Source organism: Manis javanica, chromosome 2, assembly GCF_040802235.1.
Source record: "Manis javanica isolate MJ-LG chromosome 2, MJ_LKY, whole genome shotgun sequence".
Lineage (NCBI taxonomy): Eukaryota > Metazoa > Chordata > Mammalia > Pholidota > Manidae > Manis > Manis javanica.
In genome coordinates, this window is record NC_133157.1 from 164,026,037 (window position 1) to 164,046,124 (window position 20,088).

The 20,088-nt window shown below is 37.6% G+C and overlaps 1 protein-coding gene and 1 long non-coding RNA gene across 21 annotated transcripts in view; one reads left to right on the plus strand and one right to left on the minus strand.

Annotated features, from left to right (window-relative positions):
* PEX2 (peroxisomal biogenesis factor 2) overlaps positions 1-3,357 on the minus strand; it is a 57,914-nt gene extending 54,557 nt beyond the window's left edge. For 10 of the 18 annotated variants that reach the window (XR_012128264.1, XR_012128267.1, XR_012128262.1 and 7 more), the window contains exon 1: positions 3,201-3,356. The gene's annotated coding sequence lies outside the window, so the exon portion shown is untranslated. Of the gene's footprint in view, positions 1-3,200 lie in introns of all 18 variants that reach the window. The other 8 variants (XR_012128261.1, XR_012128260.1, XR_012128259.1 and 5 more) reach the window with 4 other exon arrangements.
* Positions 3,358-3,545: 188 nt separating this feature from the next.
* Positions 3,546-18,274, plus strand: LOC140847943 (uncharacterized). 3 transcript variants are annotated; one of them, XR_012128273.1, is made up of 4 exons: positions 3,546-4,064; positions 4,484-4,610; positions 6,140-6,265; positions 11,043-18,274. It is a non-coding gene; the product is annotated as an uncharacterized lncRNA (long non-coding RNA). The 3 variants fall into 3 exon arrangements; XR_012128272.1 differs by having other exon boundaries at positions 3,546-4,610; positions 6,137-6,265; XR_012128271.1 differs by having other exon boundaries at positions 3,546-4,610.
* Positions 18,275-20,088: the final 1,814 nt, after the last annotated feature.

The window sequence follows — 20,088 nt, forward strand, 5'->3', positions numbered from 1 at the left end:
GCATGAACTACAGCAAAAAATCTAATCCAAGGATGAAGAAACAAGAGTCACATGAAACACGAAGTAATTGAATCTTTAGCTATTCTATATATTTAGAAAAGGGCTTTTGGATCTAATTGCCTAAGAAAAGACTTGAAAACTACTGGCATATACATTTACTTGCACATTTTATGGTACTTGAGAGAATGTGGTAATATCCACAAAGAGGTATTAGCAATGGATGAGGAGGCAGTACCATGTGATATATGATAACGCGTGAGGCACTTTTTTTCTTTACATTCTTTCTCTCATTTAATCCTCACAATACAGTAAATATTATCATGTCCATTTTAAGAAGACAAAAATTAAGGCTTGAAAAAATTAACAACTTGTTTAAGGTCATGCTGGCATTAGTAAATTTCTAGCAAACACTCAGGAAATTGTGGAACACACAAAAGGAAGTTATTAGTGTGGATATTTGGTAAACTTGGATCAAATTCAGCCCCACAGAGCTCAAAGCAAGCTTTTTACCCTCAAGATTGTTCATAAGACCAGACTGCCAGTCAAGCTCTCAGGACTGTATACGGGGAAAAAAATTAAAGGAATGTGGTAAAGTTGCCCATGTTGCCCAAGATGCAGCTGTCTACATTCCCTCTCTTCATCTATACATGTGGTCAGAGAACCAAAGAGACTGAATGTCAAATCTGAACAAAGGGAAAATGAGACATGAACATGCATTTAATTATTATGAACACATACTATATGCAAAACATAGGCAATGCCAACTCATCTAACAGTGGAAGGGGTTGGTTATGAATAATCAAAACAATTCTAGAGGTCTTGATTTTATGTTTTAACAGTTAAGAAAGAAAAGACAACTTGGGTGAATTTTATCTCAACTTAGCTGACAGGAAGGTGAGAAGGGAGAGCTCTGAAAGAAAGAAAATACGTTAAATAGAAGAAATAGCAATATAGAAAAGGACATTTTGATTGTATAGATGGGAAAAGGTTGGGAAGAAGTTGATTGACAGACCACGACAGGAAAGACAGGTGGTGCTGGACAGCCTCTTCCCTGCTGCCACACCCATGTACAGAAAACACATCACTTGCATTTACAGGGTGAGGATTACAGACATGGGCCACACGAGGCAGTTCAGGGCTTTTCTCCTAAGGTTTCTTCCACATTACAAAGAACTGAAGAGGAACATGAAATGTTTAGAAACTGCTGTCATTTCACAGGAAGAGATAAAGGGAACAGCCAATTTGCTTCTAGGTTGTCCAATTAAGATAATCAAGGAGAGAAAAAAAGAAGTGATTCAGAGCAGAATTTTGGTCCAGAAATAAAGATTGTACATATGGCATACATTTTCCTTGTGCTACAGGAACCTGAACACGGTGGAGTGCAAAGGAAGAAACTTTCACATTTTTTGATGCTGTAGGGAAAACATGGGGTTAGGACTCATAATTTACTAGCAATGTTATGTTGGGGAAAAGTGCTAACATATTTAAGGGTCAGCTACCAGATACGTAAAATGGAAAACACCTGCGTTCTCTATTGCAAAGATTACTATAATCTTCATATATCTGCAAAAAAAATTTCTGGCTAAAATAAAAGGGTAGAAAGAAGAGAGTGAAGTAAAAAAATTTTTTAATCAAAAAGAATTAAATTTGATATTTGTGTCAAATGAATGAGACTCAATATAGACATGTTAGTGGGTGTTAGTAATTAATTAGTTGTGAACATGTCATTTATTATTTAAAAAAATGGTACTAGTCAAATGAATCCATGTTGAATACAAATGAATAATTATCTTAAATGGAATTTTAATGCTAGAAAGAAATACAGATCATTTAGTCTAAGATGTGAATAAATTTTATCGGGAACCTTGTGTTTCAAAGAGAACATGTGTAACAGCTGCTATTGCAAAATACTGCTAAAGGTCCGCTTGCTGTGTCTCTCTCCTACATGGCTCCAGGAAACTTCTACAGGAGTCCTTCTACAGAACAGATTTAAAATGACAGATTGAGGCTACCGCAAAATTTCTAAAACAGAAGAGTTAATAAGGCCAAAAGGTAGAGGTGATCAAAGGAAAAACAGAGTCAATTGGTAGAACTCAATTCTCTTGACTTAGTCTAATGTTCTCTCTACATGTCCTGTTACTTCGGTTTTCTTTCCACCTTTAAAAAAAAAAGAGATGGGTTTCTCTTTCGGACTTTGTAAATAATTCCACTATTTTTCTTCTTTCAAACCTCCTTCCAGCTCACGATCATTCAACTCTGATCTTTCTGGATACAAGTAATTAATAAAATAGGTGAGATGAGAGAGAAGTTCAAGTGTAAAAGAAAAACACAAAGTCAGCCATCCCAAGTTTACACTGTTCAGGATTAAATAAAGGTAACATATTAGGGGAAGATGTTTAGACTACAAACGGTGGTGTGGATGGAGTCTCAGTATTCTAACTGCTTAAAATTGTTAAGATAAAAAATTTTCAAGGGGTATCATAGAATACCAGAGCACGTCAGATGTGAACATTCAACAACTTGGTCTTATTCTGTGAAAAGCCCTTTCACTAAATGCTGTAGTTTGGAACATGGGACCCATAGAAGTAAACAAACAATGACTTTTAATTTAAGGCACTAGTAGAAAATGCAAATGATTTTCACATTTCTTACCAGAAATCAATGTTCAATATAACGAACTCGTCGCAATTTTCTAAGAAAATTCTCAAAAACTCTTCATCCCCAACAAAATTAAAACTGCTTTTAAGTTCACAGTCTTTCAAAAAATGTTGGAAACTTAAGCATACTCACTTTCTTTGTACCAAATGTTAACACTTCACATGAACCATCAAGACATTAAGTTTGGACACTGTAATTTTTAAGCCGTTCATACGAGGCAAATCTCACCACAAGTGCAAGGAAAAGATTTCGAAGTTTGCCTCTACCAAGTTACTTGGAGGAATACGAAAAGATCGTAGGTTTACCTATTTCTGTCCTTTTTCTTTTTAATGGTTCTATCCTAAGCCTACATTTAGGATTTTAGGATTGCTTCGTTGTCTTTCCCCAAAGCAGACTTTGATTTGCGTCTTTCAGAAAGACAGGAAGCCAATAAATAAGGAAACAAGCAAAGGGCAACAATCCCAAGGCCGTGAAACTCCGCGCCCTCCCGGCTGTAAACAAGACCGCAGCTCCGCACGGGGCTCTCTGGGGCAGACACTGACCTGAGGAGCCTGCGAAACTCCCCCGCTCCAGTAACTGTCTGACACCTTCTCTGGAAGGCTTGGCTTCTGCTAGCAGAAGACCGGCTCCCCAGGCTTCCGGAACTCAGGGGCTTCCGGAGCGACGCAAGACCCGGAAGTGTCCAAAAAAAAAAGGGGGTGGATATTAAATCGGTGAGAACTACGCTTTAGTGCGCTGCGGAATGCCGGGGAGGGCCCGGCTACGGCGAGCGCCGAAGAGCCGAAGAGGACGCCCGCGCGCGGTGATTGGTCGGCTGGCTGTTCCGAGGAAAACCGTATCTGATTGGCAGGAGGGTCGCGAACTCGTCAGCCTAGGGTCGGGGGCCGTGCGTGAAGAGACCTAGGTGTCATGGGGTCGCGGGAAAACCGGAGCACTCCGAGGGCAGGGCTTTCCCTCCCTCGGGAGCCGCAGCTGGCCGCCAAACAAGCGCCGCCGACTGGCGGCGGGGCGCCTGCGCACCTCGGGGCTCCTCGCCGGCCTTGGGTGGGGAGGGCCCTCCGCAGAATGGCCCTGTAGGAAGGGCAGCCAAGGGTGGGGCGGCAGCATCGGGGCTGGGGCGTCTGGTGGCGCGTAGCTGCTGGGGTGGGTGGCTCTTGATCTCTTTAGGCTGAGGAAGGCAGGTCGTGCCGCCTAGGCAGCCGTCCGCACTACAAAGCTCTGCAAAGCCCTGCAAAGCCGCGGCCCGAGAGGCCTGTCGGACGGGTTGGACGCGCTCACACTACTGGGGCAGTGAGCACTGGCCATAGGGTGAAAATGAATTACCCGGAGCAGTTAAGAGTTCGGAAAGCCTGGTCGTCCTCCCCTGGAACAGAGTCAAGATTTCTAGAACGCGGGCCCCGAGGAAGGTATTTTCTGAGCGTTCACCCGGCATTTCACATGTAGCCGGCATGGAGAATCGCTTTCACATTCAGTAGCGTAGCTGCCAATGCCTGTTGGCGTTTGCTCTAAGGTTTGAGGTCAGGTGGGTAAGTTCCCGCACATAGTAGGTCTTACGTTTAAGTGCTTGATTAACCGCCTTCTGCCAGGAGCGTTCAGTCCTACAACAGCTGTATTGTAAAGAATGGAGAACTTAGCATGTAGAAGCTGTGTTACAAGAATTTTTTTTTTTAATTATCCCGTGCAAGTGTTGATATTCAGGATATGAAACATTATGGACAAGATAAAAGAACATTCATTAATGAATTCTAATACTGCTCAAATTCGTGTCTACATTATAGATGTGCAATTCAACATCTCTTACAACTAAGATTTTGTTGTCTTCCAGGCATTGAGGAATCTTGGAAAAAAAGAGGAGCATGATGGTGATTTCATAAATTAGCTAAAGAAAGCCCTTCCCATCACAGTGAACTAACAGTACCAATGGGACAGAATAGGAACTACAAGTTGATAGGGTATGTAGTTCCCAGGATGGGAAGTTTTTTAGGGCCGAAGTTGACCAGCATGGTAACAGCCACTAGCCATCTGAAATGTAGGAAGGTGGAATTCAGGTCGTCTCCAAGTGTAAAATGTACACTGTATTTCTAAGATACAGTGTGGAAAGAAAAGAATATAAACTATTTCATTATATATTGGTTACATGTTGAAATGAAAATGTTTTGGAGAATTTAAAATTACGTATGTGGCTGGTGTTTTATTTATGTTGGATAGTGCTGCTCTAGAGGATAAGAAAATCTCTTTGAAGATAACCAGGTCTTTTATTTATTATTTTTTTTCTTTTTTTCTTTTCTTTATTTATTTTTAATTTTTTTATTACGGTTTGATTGATATACACTCTTTTGAAGGTTTCACATGAAAAAACAATGTGGTTACTACATTTGCCCATATTATCAAGTCCCCACCCATACCCCAATGCAGCCACTGTCCATCAGGGCAGCAAGTTGCCAGAGATCCACTATGTGCCTTCTCTGTGATACAGTGTTCTCCCTGTGATCCCCCACACCATGTGTACTAAACATAATACCCCTCAATCCCCTTCTCCCTACCTCCCCACCTGCCCTCCCACACCCCTCCCCTTTGGTAACCACTAGTTCATTCTTGGAGTCTCTGAGTTGGCTGCCATTTTGTTCCTTCAGTTTTGCTTCACTGTTATACTCCACAAATGAGGGAAATCATTTGGCATTTGTCTTTCTCTACCTGGCTTATTTCACTGAGCATAATGTCCTCCAGCTCCATCCATGTTGTTGCAAATGGTAGGATTTGTTTCTTTCTTATGGCTGAATAGTATTCCTTTGTGTGTATGTACCACATCTTCTTTATCCATTCAGCTACAGATGTACACTTAGGTTGCTTCCATGTCTTGGCTATTGTAAAAAGTGCTGCGATAAACATAGGGGTGCATATGTCTTTTTGAATCTGAGAAGTTGTATTCTTTGGGTATATTCCAAGGAGTGGATTACTGGGTCAAATGGTATTTCTATTTTTAGTTTTTTGAGGAACCTCCGTATTGCTTTCCACAATGGTTGAACTAGCTTACATTACCCCCAGCAGTGTAGGAGGGTTCCCCTTTCTCCGCATCCTTCCCAGCATTTGTTGTTCTTAGTCTTTTGGGTGCTGGCCATCCTTATTGGTATGAGGTGATATCTCATTGTGGTTTTAATTTGCATTTCCCTGATGATTAGTGATGTGGAGCCTCTTTTCATGTGTCTGTTGGCCATCTGAATTTCTCCTTTGGAGAACTGTCTCGTCATATCCTCTGCCCATTTGTTAATCAGGTTATTTGTTTTTTGGGTGTTGAGATGTGTAAATTCTTTATATATTTTGGATGTTAATCCCTTGTCGGATATGTCATTGACAAATATATTCTCCCATACTGTAGGATGCCTTTTTGTTTTGTTTATGATGTCCTTTGCCCTACAAAAACTTTTTAGTTTGATGAAGTCCTATGAGTTCATTTTTGCTTTTGTTTCCCTTTCTCGAGGAGATGGGTTCAGGAAGAAGTTGCTCATGCTTATATTCAGGAGATGTTTGCCTGTGTTGTCTTCTAAGAGGAAAACCAGGTCTTATATTTAGCAGTTGTGAAGCAAAGCAACCGTGTTGCACTTCTCAGGTAGGCCTACACATGTACTGTGCTTCATTTAATTTTGATGAAAGTAGGAAAAAAAGACTAACATGAAGGATATTTTCAGAAGGCAAGTCCTAATTCATGGATCCTTATGTATGTCACATGAACCTCACAATATTTGTTGATAGTAGTAAATGTACCAGGCTATCAAGATATTTGAATTATGTCTAATGAATCTGATTAAGAATGCAAAACATATAGGACATTAAGATTTCTGTTGAAAATGTTTAAAATAAGTTTTGGGTTTTATCACTTAGCTCCTACTATACATCTTTAGTTTTATAGTGAGCTAGTTAAGCTGAGGTTTCAGGGAAGCTTTGTTTCCAGTTTTTTTTTTTATATTTGCTTAAAAAATATATATTAATTTTTCATTCATTTATTTAACAAAAGCCTGCTGGGGGCCAGGAGTATTGCTAGGCAGTATTGGTATGAAGGTGAACACCCAGACAGACCTTTCCTCTCTTGGATCTAATGAATGTCAATTCAGAGACAATGAAATAGTAGATAATAACTAAGGCATAGTGTATTTTGCCTTTTTACCTCTGTAAATTTAACGCATTAATAGTTTTAAACCTAAAATATATACATTCTTTCCAACATGTTAACAGAAAATTGCTTTAGGACCTGATTTGGGGTTTAAAATACATTAGTAAAAAAAAGTATATTTTTAATTCATCTATTAATTATAAGAACTTAAGAAAAAAATTAAATTGGAGTATTTCTTTACCTTTTCTTTTCTTAAATATAAAGAAAAGATTTAAAAAATTGTATTGGCCTCTTATCTATAACCACTTTTTAGCCTTTCAGCAACTTTCAGGTTCCAAGGAGTTTAATAATAAAAATGTAAAGGAGACATTGATTTATGCCCCTAACATAATTTAAAATTGCTGACTTTAAAAAGTTAAATTTATTTTAGCATATTACATAGTTCTTACATCAATATGTTTTAGTCTTTTAGGAAAAAAATTAAACATAGATCTTATGTTAGTTTCTACTGCTGCTGTAACAAAGTACTACAAAGTGGCTCAAAACACCAGTTGTATTGTCTTAAAGTTCTGTAGTCAGAAGACCAACCTGGGTCTGAGTGGGCTAGAATCAAGGTGTCTACAGGTCTGTGTTCCTTCCTCCAGGGTCTAGGGAAGAATCTGGCTTTTTGTGCATTCAGGGTGTTGGCAGAATTCAGTTCCTTGCTGTGGTAGTACTGAGGTCCCTGGCTCCTTCCAGCTGTCAGCAGAGGGATTATTCTGGCCTCTAGAAGCCATCCATGTTCCTTGGGTGGTGCCCTTCTTTCTCCATCTTCAAAGCCAGCAATAGTGGGATGAGGTCCTCTCATCTTTTTCAATCTTTTTCATATCTCTTACCTTTTGTTCTGTTATTTCATCTTTATAATTGCAGTGTTTTTTTTTTTTAGAATATGATCAGGTTGGGTCTACCTGGATGATGAATCTAGGGTAATTTCTCCATCTCATGGTCCATAACCTAACCTGGGTCACATCTGCCAAGTCTCTGTTGCCATGGTGAGGTAACATACACACAGATTTCAGGGTTTAGGGCATGGACATTATTAGGGGCCATTATTCTGCCTACCACAGACCTTAATTGGGGCCTTGCAGTATATCTAGCATTTCTTACTGATAATTCTCAGTAGTTTAGGACAGAATAATGTTAATAAAAGTGGGTAAATCTTTTTGAATGTGTAGTATGTTCTGGGCACCATTCTAAATCCTTTTTCTGCATTTAGTCATTAAGTCTTCAGAAATGCACTATTATTATATCCACTTACAGATAAGGAAACAGGTACAGAGTGGAGAAGTTACTTGCCTGACTTCTCATAACTGTCAAATGGTGGAGTGAGGATTTGAACTGACATAGTCTGGTTCCAGAGCCTCTGTGTACTCTGAAGCACAACATAATAAAAATAGTTTCTGAATGTCTGGATTAACTAAACATTCTTTAGTGATATAGTGACTATGAATTCAGAATCTGGCATCTCAATGCCTGGATTCAAATTCTACCTTTATCAGTTACTGGATGACCCTGCACAAGTTACTTAACCTTTCTGGGTATCAGTTAACAATAAATCAAATTAATAGTAACACTTGAGGATGAAATGAGGCCATATATGTAAAGTACTTAAAACAGTGCTTCCACAGAGTAAGCTATCGCAGGCCAAAATTCTTCATGATAATTCAACTTTTAGAAGTAGTATTTTATTATAAAAAGAAATACTTGCTTTAGGAAAATTCAGTCTCTTTATGAAATAAAAAGTGAAAACTAAACTTTTCCTTTTAATACACCTACAATGCTATGTCCTTTCTCAGCCTCTGATTTCTCACCACTTCAGTCTAGCCTTCTTCTTTCTACCAGTGTTACAAAAGTTATTCTTCATACAGTTAGTGTTGTCTGTACACTTTAAACGCTTTGTCCAGATTCTAGTTGCCCCAGGCTAATGTGTGAATTCCTTAGAAGGGCACTGGGAAAGCTCCCTTTTGCCATTCCTCTGCCTGGTATTTACACAGCCATCATTTCTAACTTTGGGCTATTCTCTTTTGCTATTATTATTCCTTAGAGAGGCCCATGGCATATTCTGGGACCTTTCTATTATTAGAAGGCCATAATCCCTTCTAATACCACTCCAGATCTCATCATCTCTTCTAATAATCTTTGCTGTCATTGCCTTTATTCAAACTCACCATCTCTGCACTTTTAGTCATTTCCTAACAAATTTGTGGCCTCCAGCCTTACCACCCTTAAGTCTTACTCTCCTCCCAGCTCACCAGAATGTTGTCGAGGATGAAACTTCGCACATTGAACTCTGTTACCTGCCTTCAAAATCCTCATTGTCTTCTCCCCACTCCAGTTACTGCAGATGCTCCTTTTCCTAATTCTCTTAACAGCAGTTAGGTGCTTCTGCTGGAGTATTTAAAGCATCACAATTGTTTATTCAAGCACTTGTCTTTCCTTCTAATTCATGGACTCATTGATAGGGAATTAGAGATGGTTGTGGTTGAATGAATTTATTATATTATTTTGTCATTATCTATTTACATGGCTCTCTTTTGTTACTAAACTGTGAACTCTTTAAGGGGAGGCTTGTTTTATTTTTCTTTTCCTCTCTGCCCTAGACATAGGATGTATTTAGTAATTGTTAAATGAATAAATAGGGAAAAATAACCCACCATACATACATTTAAAAAAATTTTGCTTAAGTCTAAAGATATTTCTAAAGGAACTTACTGGGAATATGTAAGGTTATGATTTTAGTGAAAATTAAAAATTTTTTGTGGTGATTAAAAGTATAGACTGGATCCAGAGTGCCTGGTTTCATATTCTGGTTCTGCCACTTACTACCTACGTACTCTTGGGCATGCTAATGAACCCAGTGTCTGTTCTTTGTAAAACAGGGATGATAATACTATCTCTTAGGGCGTATAGATAAAAATGAGTTAATGTTTATAAAGTATCTATAATAGTGTCTACCACATAGTAAATATTCAATAAATGTTAAGTAAAAATACAGTAGTTTATGTTCTCATTGCTTTTGATGATAGCTAATGTCCTTATAATACAGTTATAAAAAATAGCCCTGAGTTTTATAATTGTGATAGTTAACTAGAGATTTTTTAACTCTCAATGCTTTTTAATATCTTACATTACAGAATGACCGTATGTATTTATTAAACATTTAGAGAGTACTTGTGTATGAGCTCTCTCTTCTACATTTTCTTCTTCTTATTTTTCTATTATTTGCTATAATATAACAAAGGACTACAAACTTATGGCTTAAAATGACATAAATTCATTATGTTATGGTCCTGTAGGTCAGAAGCACAACACTGATCTGACCAGGCTCGGATCAAGTTGTCAGCAAGGCTGCATTACTTTCTGGAGACTCTAGGGTAGAATCCATTTTCTTGACTTCCTCAGCTAGAGGAGTCCACATCCCTTGAATCATGGCCTCCTTCCTCCATCTTCAAAACCAGCAGGATTGTATCTCTTGAATCATCTGCAGTCATATCACTTTCCTTGACCACAGACGGGGAAGTAGTCTCTGCTTTTAAGGATTACTGTGATATGGTTAGGCCCACCTGGATAATCTACACCACTCTCAGCTCAAAATCCTTAACTTATTTACGTTTGCAAAGTCCCTTTTACCACGTAATGTATTCACAGGTTCTGGGGGTTCAGGTAAGAGAATCTTTGTGGGGGATACCATTATTCTGCCTGCCACACTCTTGTACTATAAATGAATCACTGCTGAAAGGTACATAGGTGTACTTTCTGAAAATGAAGACAATATTAACTAAATTGTGAACAGTTGTGTCACTGTCATCATTTATTCCTCCAGTGGTTGGTGAGAGCCATATCTGCTTAACAGAAGGCTGAGCTACTGCAGGGCTCACTGATCAATATCCTTATTTTCAAGGACTTTTATTTTAGTAAGGAGAGGAGAATAAATTCACAGTGGCTGAATATCTGCTATGGGGGCTAAGCACTTTGCAATGAATTTCATGTACATCAGTCCCATTTAATTTCCACAGTAACTTTATAAGGTGTTGTAGGCAGCCAAAAGATGATCCTCAAAGATTCCCAACCATGTGCTATTCATACCCTTGTGTAATCTTGTTCCTTTAGTGTGGGCTGGATCTGGTGACTCTCCCAGTGAATGGAGTAAGACAATAGTAATAGGATATTATTTCTGGGATGAAGTTACAGAATTTGTGACTTCTCTCTTGCTCACACTCTATTTCCCTTTTATTAGCTTATGTTGATGGAGCAAGCTGCAGTGTGGCATATTGCTCTATGCAGAGACCAACATGTCAAGGAACTGAAGGCAACTTCTGGCCAATAGATGAGAAGAAGCCAAGACCCTCAGTCCAACAGCTTGTGAGGGACTAAAATCCTAGCAGCAACCAGAGCATGAATTTATAAGCAGACTTCTCTAGTTAATCCTTGTCATGATTGTGTCTCCAGTGAACACTCTGCAGCCTTGTAACAGAGCCTGAGCCAGAGGACCCTGGTAAGCGGTATCCAGATCCCATAGAATTATGCAATCATAAATATTTTTAAAGCCACTAAGTTTTGGAGTAATTTGTTATGCAGCAATAGATAACTAATATGATATTGCAGTTGACCCTTGAGCAACAGAGAAGTTAGAGGATGCTGACCCCTACACATTAAAAAATTCATGTATAGCTTGATTCCCCCAAAATTTTACTAGTAGCCTACTGTTTCCTGGAAGCCTTACAAATAATACAAATGGTTGATTAACACATATTTTATATGTTATATGTATTATACACTATTCTTATAATAAAGTAAGCTGGAGAAATGTTTTATCAAATTGTCTCAAATCTCAAGAAACATTTTACAATATATTTATTGAAAAAAATCCATGTATAAGTAGATCCATGCAGTTTAAACCCATGTTGTTCAATGGTCCACTGCAATGCTATTTTAATGCAGATAAGGGGAAAAGATTTAGAATGATAAGGCAATGTTATAGCCTCCCCAGTTAGTGAAAACTCTAATCTACTACAAATAACAATAATATTAAATTTAGAATATTAGTAGTGGCTTATGTTTATTGATCACTTACTAGGTATTGGGCACCTTTCAAATCATTATATATATATATGTTTTATATGTATAAGGTGATAGATATGTATCTCAGATTATTGTAACAACTCTATGAGATAGGTACTGTAGTTATCTCCATTTTATGAATAATGAAACTGGAGCTGAGAGAAGTTAAACGGCATGCTCAAGATTCCCAGTTAGTCAACAGATTGATAAGATTTGAACCCAGGTTGTATGACTGATTTCAGAGTTTTCAATCTTAACCACCATTATACAGATCTTCCTTGACTTATGCTGGAATTATGCCCCAATAAATCTATTGATTATAAGTTGAAAAAATCATTAAGTTAAAAATGCATTATTAACCTGCCAAACATAGCTTAGCTTATTCTACCTTAAACATGCTAAGAACACCTACATTAGGCTACTGTTGCACAAGATCATCTAACAAAGCCTGTTTTATAATAAAAAATTGACTATTGTGTAACTTACTGAATGATATCCCAAAAGGGAAAAGCAGAATGGTTGTATGGGTACAGGATGGTTGTAAGTGTATGCGTGGTTCACCCTCCTGACTGCATGGCTGACTGGGAGCTGCCTGGCACCACATGGGAGGACAGTACTGCTCATTGTTGGCTCCAGAGAAGATCAACATTCAAAATTCCAAGTATGGTTTCTACTGAATGCTTACTGCTTTCCCACCAGTGTAGGTGAAAAAATTGTAGATTGAGCCATCATCACTTATGGACCATCTGTAAATTGTTCCCTAAAGATCGATGTTAGTAAGTGAAAGGTGATGGATACAGCCGGAAGAAGAAGGGCTCCAAGAGCTCACAGGCAGATGAGATTCCTCCTGATCAGGGAAACTAGGAAATCCTAGGGTTCTCAGAAAACACCTGATCTGACTCTTGAAGGCTGGGGAGGACTTAGGTGTGTGGTTATGAAGGGAAGGCGTGTATCAGCTGGGCAAGAGGGGAGGAAAGCATGAGATACAGATAAGGGAACACCACCTTACAGTTTCTAGACCTGGGGTGGGATGAAGCATAGGGAGAGATAAAAGTAGAAATGTAGTTTGGAGCCTGGTTATAGTTATGTAAAAAATCATGGAATTTTTTAATTAAAAAAACTGTTCTTGAGTTTTTTTTGTTGTTGTTCTTGAGTTTTTTGACTATTAATTTGACTACATCTTAGTTTCTACTATATAATAGAAGTATTATAGACTTAATGTTCTGGTGAATTTAAAATACAAAGAACCTGATTGTATAGATTGTATGAAAATATGAAATTTAGTTCCAGTGAAGTATGAAGGAAAAGTAGGAATGCACATGGAACATTTTGTGTTGTTAAATTTCTTAACACATTCAAAGATGTTCAATTGATGTTTAGTTTTAGTAAAACTGCGTGACTATCAAAATTTGCAGGCCTTTTTGTTTAACTGCAAAAACAGTACTACTGGTGGTTACATTCAAAGCACATTAAGTATTTTACTAAAAATAGAACATATAGAAATAAAGAAAAAAGTAATACAATTGTTTGTGTTTTCAGTTACTAGGAAATGGTCCTTAAAAATAGTACTGTGGGAGTCATATGAAGCAGGACTTAAAATATTTTCCTCTTTTTTTTCCTCAAAACATTATTTAAATTCACTAGATGGAAATTTAATTTTGTAAGATGTCTGTACTGTTCAAATTTGTTTATGGTGTGAGCTTTCAATTTAGACAATTTATCATTACTTGGAGAGGAACTTTTTCTCTTAAGCCAGATTGAGTTTCCTTTCCAGGGAATAGATGAATCCAGGAAAAATGTTTCCACAGCTCATACCTAGCCAAAAGCAGTGGCCATGGAGGAACAGAGAGGTTATTGAATAATGACAAAAGGAAAATATGTAATCCCTTTTCCCCTAGTTTCTCTGAGTCTTTGACATGTCTCAAAATTCTCCAGTCATAGATTCAAGCAGTTTACATTTTGAAAATTTAGGGGTTGAACTTCTGTTTCATGGCAATATTAAGCAGGTGATTGCAAATATGAAATACACACTGAGGGCTGACTTTGATTTGTCTCTGACAGTTGTGTGACCTTTGGAAGGTCTCTTAACTGTCATGAGCCTCAGTTTCTTAATCTCTCATCTGTTTGACATGTCCTCTAAGGTTCTTTTTTTTTTATAAAATGGATTAGGATTCTAAAGGCCAATTTTGCACGATTATAGTTTCAGCCCCACTGTACACTGAAACATGTGGGCCTTTATACTTTCTCCATGTATTTTTGAACCTATGTGTGCCTGTTTTCTGCAACAATGTAATCATATCCATAAGAAAGAATAAATCCTGAATTCTTAGCCGAGCCCCGATTTGGCCCTTCTTGTTATTTTTGATCTTATAATTTAGGAGAGGATACTCCCTCCACTTCTGACAGATCCTCTACCAGCCCTAGAGGAATAAGCTTAAAGTCATTTCCTTGTGAAATATCTGCCTTTCTGTATTTTTTTAAGTATTTGCACTGTATGTTTTACTGCCATAAGAAAGGAAGTCAGTGAGAAAAGAGAAAAAATATATGGCAATAATTTAACCTGACACCATTAACCTCAGTAACCTTAGCATGCAAAGCCTCGCTGTGTCCCCAGCCCACAACTCCCAACCCTGGAGAATTGCAGTGACTCTTGGAGATAGGGAATTTCTTCAAAAAGAAACCTCTGAAACCTTGATAAGGTGTTCCAAACAAGAGCAATTCAATCATTACGTCAGAGGTCCAGAACTGGTCTGCTGTAGATACTCTTGTATCCCTCAAAATTGTGAAAAGTAGAATAAAGGTTTATATAGGTGCACTGGGATTTCACATAATTTCTAACAGTCTGGAAAGTGTCCAGAAGCCCTGATTCTTCTTGAGTTTCTGAATTAGTGCATTGTTCCCCCTGTGACTCATTTTAGAAGGATCTAATAACTAAACATTGCTCCTGATTATCTCTGGGTCATAGAAATTCCCTGTAAGTTGGATAAAGATGATGTTACAGAGTTATAAAAACTGGGTACAGAGTTAAGAAGACATGTTCGGTTTAGGTCCACCACATACATAGAGTTGAATGCCCTTGGGCAAATGATAGATCTCCCTTGGGCCTCAGTATGTCATGTGAAAATGAAGAGTATGAGCTAGATAAATTTTGAGAACTCTTTGAATTCTAAATTTATTTGATTGTTAGAATAAGTAGTTTAACCCACTTTGATTCCAAAAACTTCTGAGGAGAAAAATAGCCCTGAGTATGTAAATTAGGCTTACTATGGCTATACTGTCTCTAAGTGTTTTGTTGTATAATATTCATCTTACAGAGCTTTAATAACTGCAAAACTTTTATGTTACAGAACAACAGTGTAAAATCTACAATTCCTTTATTTACTCCTTTCAATTCTATTATTTTTTAATAATCCTTATTAGACAATCCTACTAAGATTCACTTATCCAGTGACAATTAATGAAGCGAGATTTTTATTGCATATATGACACTCTTTAGTCACTTTGGAAGGATATAAACACTTATGAGAAAATACTTGCCCTTGGATAGCTTGTATGTTAGGAGAGGAGAAAAACCACAAAGAAATAAAGATAAGAACAGGAGTGAAAGAATCAAAATGCCCAGGACATTTTACAGAATGGAATTAACCTATAAGGGAAAATGTATGATTTTGTTTTCTAATAAAATAATTTTGTGAGTAATTGTTAAATTGAAGATTATTTTACTTAGAAACAGGTTGGAATCTTTCTTTTCCCAGTATGCAAGTCTCTCTTAAAAGATAAACGTTGCTGTGGTATTTTTAATTATTAAGGCTGGGCACTCATTTTCTTCTTACATTCACATACTTCCAAAGGGATTTGGAACATGGAAGAGTTTTATAGCTTTTTAGAGAAATGAGAACTTAGGTCTTTATAATTACAAACATTACTTCCCAGTTCTATCTAAGTTCAGTCTCTATTCTCTGTAGTATTAAACCTTCCAAGTTGTATTACATCAATATAATGTATGATCTGTGTGTCCTGGAACATCCAAACATTGGTGAGTCTCTAGGCTACATTAAGGCAATTTTATTTCAACTAGCTTTGTTTTGAGCTTTTTAAAAAATATGTGGTTAGTAAATTATCAAATAAACATATAATTAGGAAATAAAATTTTATAAATTTCTCCTCATTCCCAAGTAATTGTAGCTCCGACACAATGCAACAATAATGAAATCTGGCTATCTTGGGCTGATTACCTGCAACAGTATCTAAGCATGTTAATCATAAGCTTGAGATAACCAGAAAATGCTCATTTGGGGAGTAATCATGATAGATGCCTGCATACCTATGAAAATCTTATATCATATCCATGTATGTTTAAGTAGTGTTTAGGGAAGGCAAATAAGGAAGTTGTCATGTATAATTTTAAAAATAATGTTAATTTATAATAAAGTAATTTATAATGTATAGGTTTAAGGCTAGGCTATTTGTATTTTGTGAAATAACATTAAAGGCTAATATTTATATAGTACCAACTCTTTGCCAGACACTCTTCTAAGTGTTTTACATATACTAGTTCACTTTATATAGTAGACATTGTTATGATCACAATCCCATTTTACAGATGAAAAAAATGAGGCATGGAGAGATTAAGTAAAATGCGCCATCAGAAAAGTAGCAGGTCAGAATTTGAATTTAGGCATGCTGACTCTGGCCTTTGTATTTTGATTTACCATGATGGACTTCCTTTCCACAAAGGAGCCTCTACCTCAGCTTCCTCATTTTGAGGCATGGTACCACACACTGTTATCATTTGAGCACCTGTAGCTAAAATGTGTTTTTCACTTAATCATTCAATAATAAATGAATGAGATGAGAAGAAGTCATATAGCTAGCTTGTAGCCCGGGCCAGCTACATAATTTGCAGAGCTCAGTACAAAATGAAAATGTGGGCTTCTTGTTCAAAGTAGAAAGAAATTAAAGATATTCTTTAAAGTATAAAGGCTCTTTCTTTTTTCCATGGTCTCTCTCTTGTCATGATATTTTTAATTTGCCATTTTATGCTGTTCTAAGTAAAGAAAAATTAAGGGTTTGAATTATTAGCATGAATTTTGCCAGTCATATTTATATTGTGTGATATCTAGTCTAGATGCCAATGTAAAAGTATTTACTTTGTTTGTGGAATCACCAAAATTACACTATGCTTTTTTTATTGCTTGTATCTGAATTTTCTTTTTTCTTACTGGAACAACAGAAACTGCAAAAAAGAAACTCAACTGTTTCTATTTTACTTCTTGATATATGCACATTTTATCACACTTCCTACCCCAGGCTTGCTGATGAATAAAGAGGGATGAAAAGGAAAAGGAAATGTAGGTTGTCCTGCATTTTCCTTTTCTTCTATGTCATAATTTTCATTATAAAGTAGTCCACTAATAGGGGATCTAATATGAATAAGAAAAGATATGATAAAGTTCCTTGGTGGTTCATGTTTCTTATAACACCATTGTTTTCTTTCTGCATTTGAAGCAATTCTAGTTTGAACAGAAAGCATAGTCCCTTGGAGCTACTAGTGTCCTTGCTTACCCATTTGTATACATAACCCACTTTGTACTTGATTTGAGTCCTCTGAACTTTCACTTATTGTGGGTCTACTGGAATCCTGTGTTCATGAACATCATAAACACTATATGTGAATTGGGAAGTAAGGAACAGAAGAGACATCCATTTTGCTTGTATCCTTTCTTCTCATGTGTATGTTCTATTCTCCCACTGGACTTCACTTACAAAATGCAAAATATGAAATTATTGAAAAACTCAGAACAACAATAGCAGAGTGCTTCTGAGTACAGGCTCTGCACTGGCCACATGCCTGTGAAGCAGGCCCTGCTTTGGGCCATTTGATGAGTTGGAAACTAGGCTGGACTGAATCAGTTTTTCCAGCCAGCTCCAAACATCTCAAACATTTTACTAAAGATATAGATTGCCTAGGTGGGTTAGGTGTGGTCAAAGCAGGTGATCAAAACAGAGCAACCATGCCTATAAAGACAGTAGAGTTGGAAGGCTACTGCTATATTGAAACGAGACTCTACAGAAGGATAATGCAAGGTTGTTTGCCATTGATAAATGGTTCATTCACTACTAACTGTGAAAACTAGAGAGCTTGGGTGGTTTTGACCAATTTAGAGGGCAGCTATATTAAATGGCAGGGAGAAGAGCTAATTGTGGGAGTTGTAGAGATGTTTGAACACATAGCCGAGGCAGATCTGTTATGTGAAGGTCAGAGGCCTACTGGGGAAAACGAGGGATACTAGAAGTGAGTTAGGGCTCGCTGGATGTCCCTGAGGATGTTGACTCTGCAATCTCTCTGGATCCTTTAGATGTGCTTAGTGACCTCCCTGCCCTCCTGCAGGAAGGACCAGCCCTTAAGCCACGGTAGGAGAAGCTGCAGAAGCCTCTCTCCACAAATCCATCTAGGGTTGAATTTATTTTGTTATCATTAATCTACAATTACATGAAGAACATTATGTTTACTAGGCTCTCCCCTACCCCAAGTCCCCCCCACAAACCCCATTACAGTCACTGTCCAACAACATAGTAAGATATTGTAGAATCACTACTTGTCTTCTCCGTGTTGCAAAGCCATCCCCTTTCCCCCACCCCCACATTATACATGCTAATCATAATACCCCCTTTCTTCTTCCCCACCCTTATCCTTCCCTACCCTCCTATTCTCCCCAGAGTCTTTCCCTTTGGTTACTGTTAGTCCATTCTTGGGTTCTGTGATTCTGTTGCTGTTTTGTTCCTTCAGTTTTTCTTTTGTTTTTATACTCCACAGATGAGTGAAATCATTTGGTATTTGTCTTTCTCCACTTGGCTTATTTGACTGAGCATAATACCCTCTAGCTCCATCCATGTTGTTGCAAATGGTAGGATTTGTTTTCTTCTTATGGCTGAATAATATTCCATTGTGTATATGTACCACGTCTTCTTTATCCATTCATCTACTAATGGACACTTAGGTTGCTTCCATTTCTTGGCTATTGTAAATAGTGCTGTGATAAACATAGGGGTGCATCTGTCTTTTTCAAACTGGAGTGCTGCATCCTTAGGGTATATTCCTAGAATTGGAATTCCTGGGTAAAATGGTAAGTCTATTTTGAGCATTTTGAGGAACCTCCATATTGCTTTCCACAATGGTTGAACTAATTTACATTCCCACCAGCAGTGTAGGAGGGTTCCCCTTTCTCCACAACCTTGCCAACATATGCTGTTGTTTGTCTTTTGGATGGTAGTCATCCTTACTGGTGTGGGGTGATATCTCATTGTGGTTTTAATTTGCATTTCTCTGATAACTAGTGATGTGGAGCATTTTTTCATGTGTCTGTTGGCCATCTGAATTTCTTTGGAGAACTGTCGAACTGTCTGTTCAGCTCCTCTGTCCATTTTTTAATTGGATTATTTGCTTTTTGTTTGTTGAGGTGCGTGAGCTCTTTATATATTTTGGATGTCAAACCTTTATCAGATCTGTCATTTATGAATGTATTCTCCCATACTGTAGGGTACCTTTTGTTCTATTGATGGTGTCCTTTGCTGTACAGAAGCTTTTCAGCTTGATATAGCCCCACTTGTTCATTTTTGCTTTTGTTTTCCTTGCCCGAGGAGATGTATTCATGAAGAAGTCACTCATGTTTATGTCCAAGAGATTTTTGCCTGTGTTTTTTTCCTATGAGTTTTATGGTTTCATGACTTACATTCAGGTCTTTGATCCATTTTGAATTTACTTTTGTGTATGGGGTTAGACAGTGATCCAGTTTCATTCTCTTACATGTAGCTGTCCAGTTTTGCCAGCACCATCTGTTGAAGAGACTGTCATTTCCCCCATTGTATGTCCATGGCTCCTTTATCGAATATTAATTGACCATATATGTTTGGGTTAATGTCTGGAGTCTCTAATCTGTTCCACTGGTCTGTGGCTCTGTTCTTGTGCCAGTACCAAATTGTCTTGATTACTATGGCTTTGTAATAGAGCTTGAAGTTGGGGAGTGAGATCCCTGCCACTTTATTCTTCTTTCTCAGGATTGCTTTGGCTATTTGGGGTCTTTGTTGTTTCCATATGAATTTTTGAACTATTTGTTCCAGTTCGTTGAAGAATGTTGTTGGTAATTTGATAGGGATTGCATCAAATCTGTATATTGCTTTGGGCAGGATGGCCATTTTGACAATATTAATTCTTCCTAGCC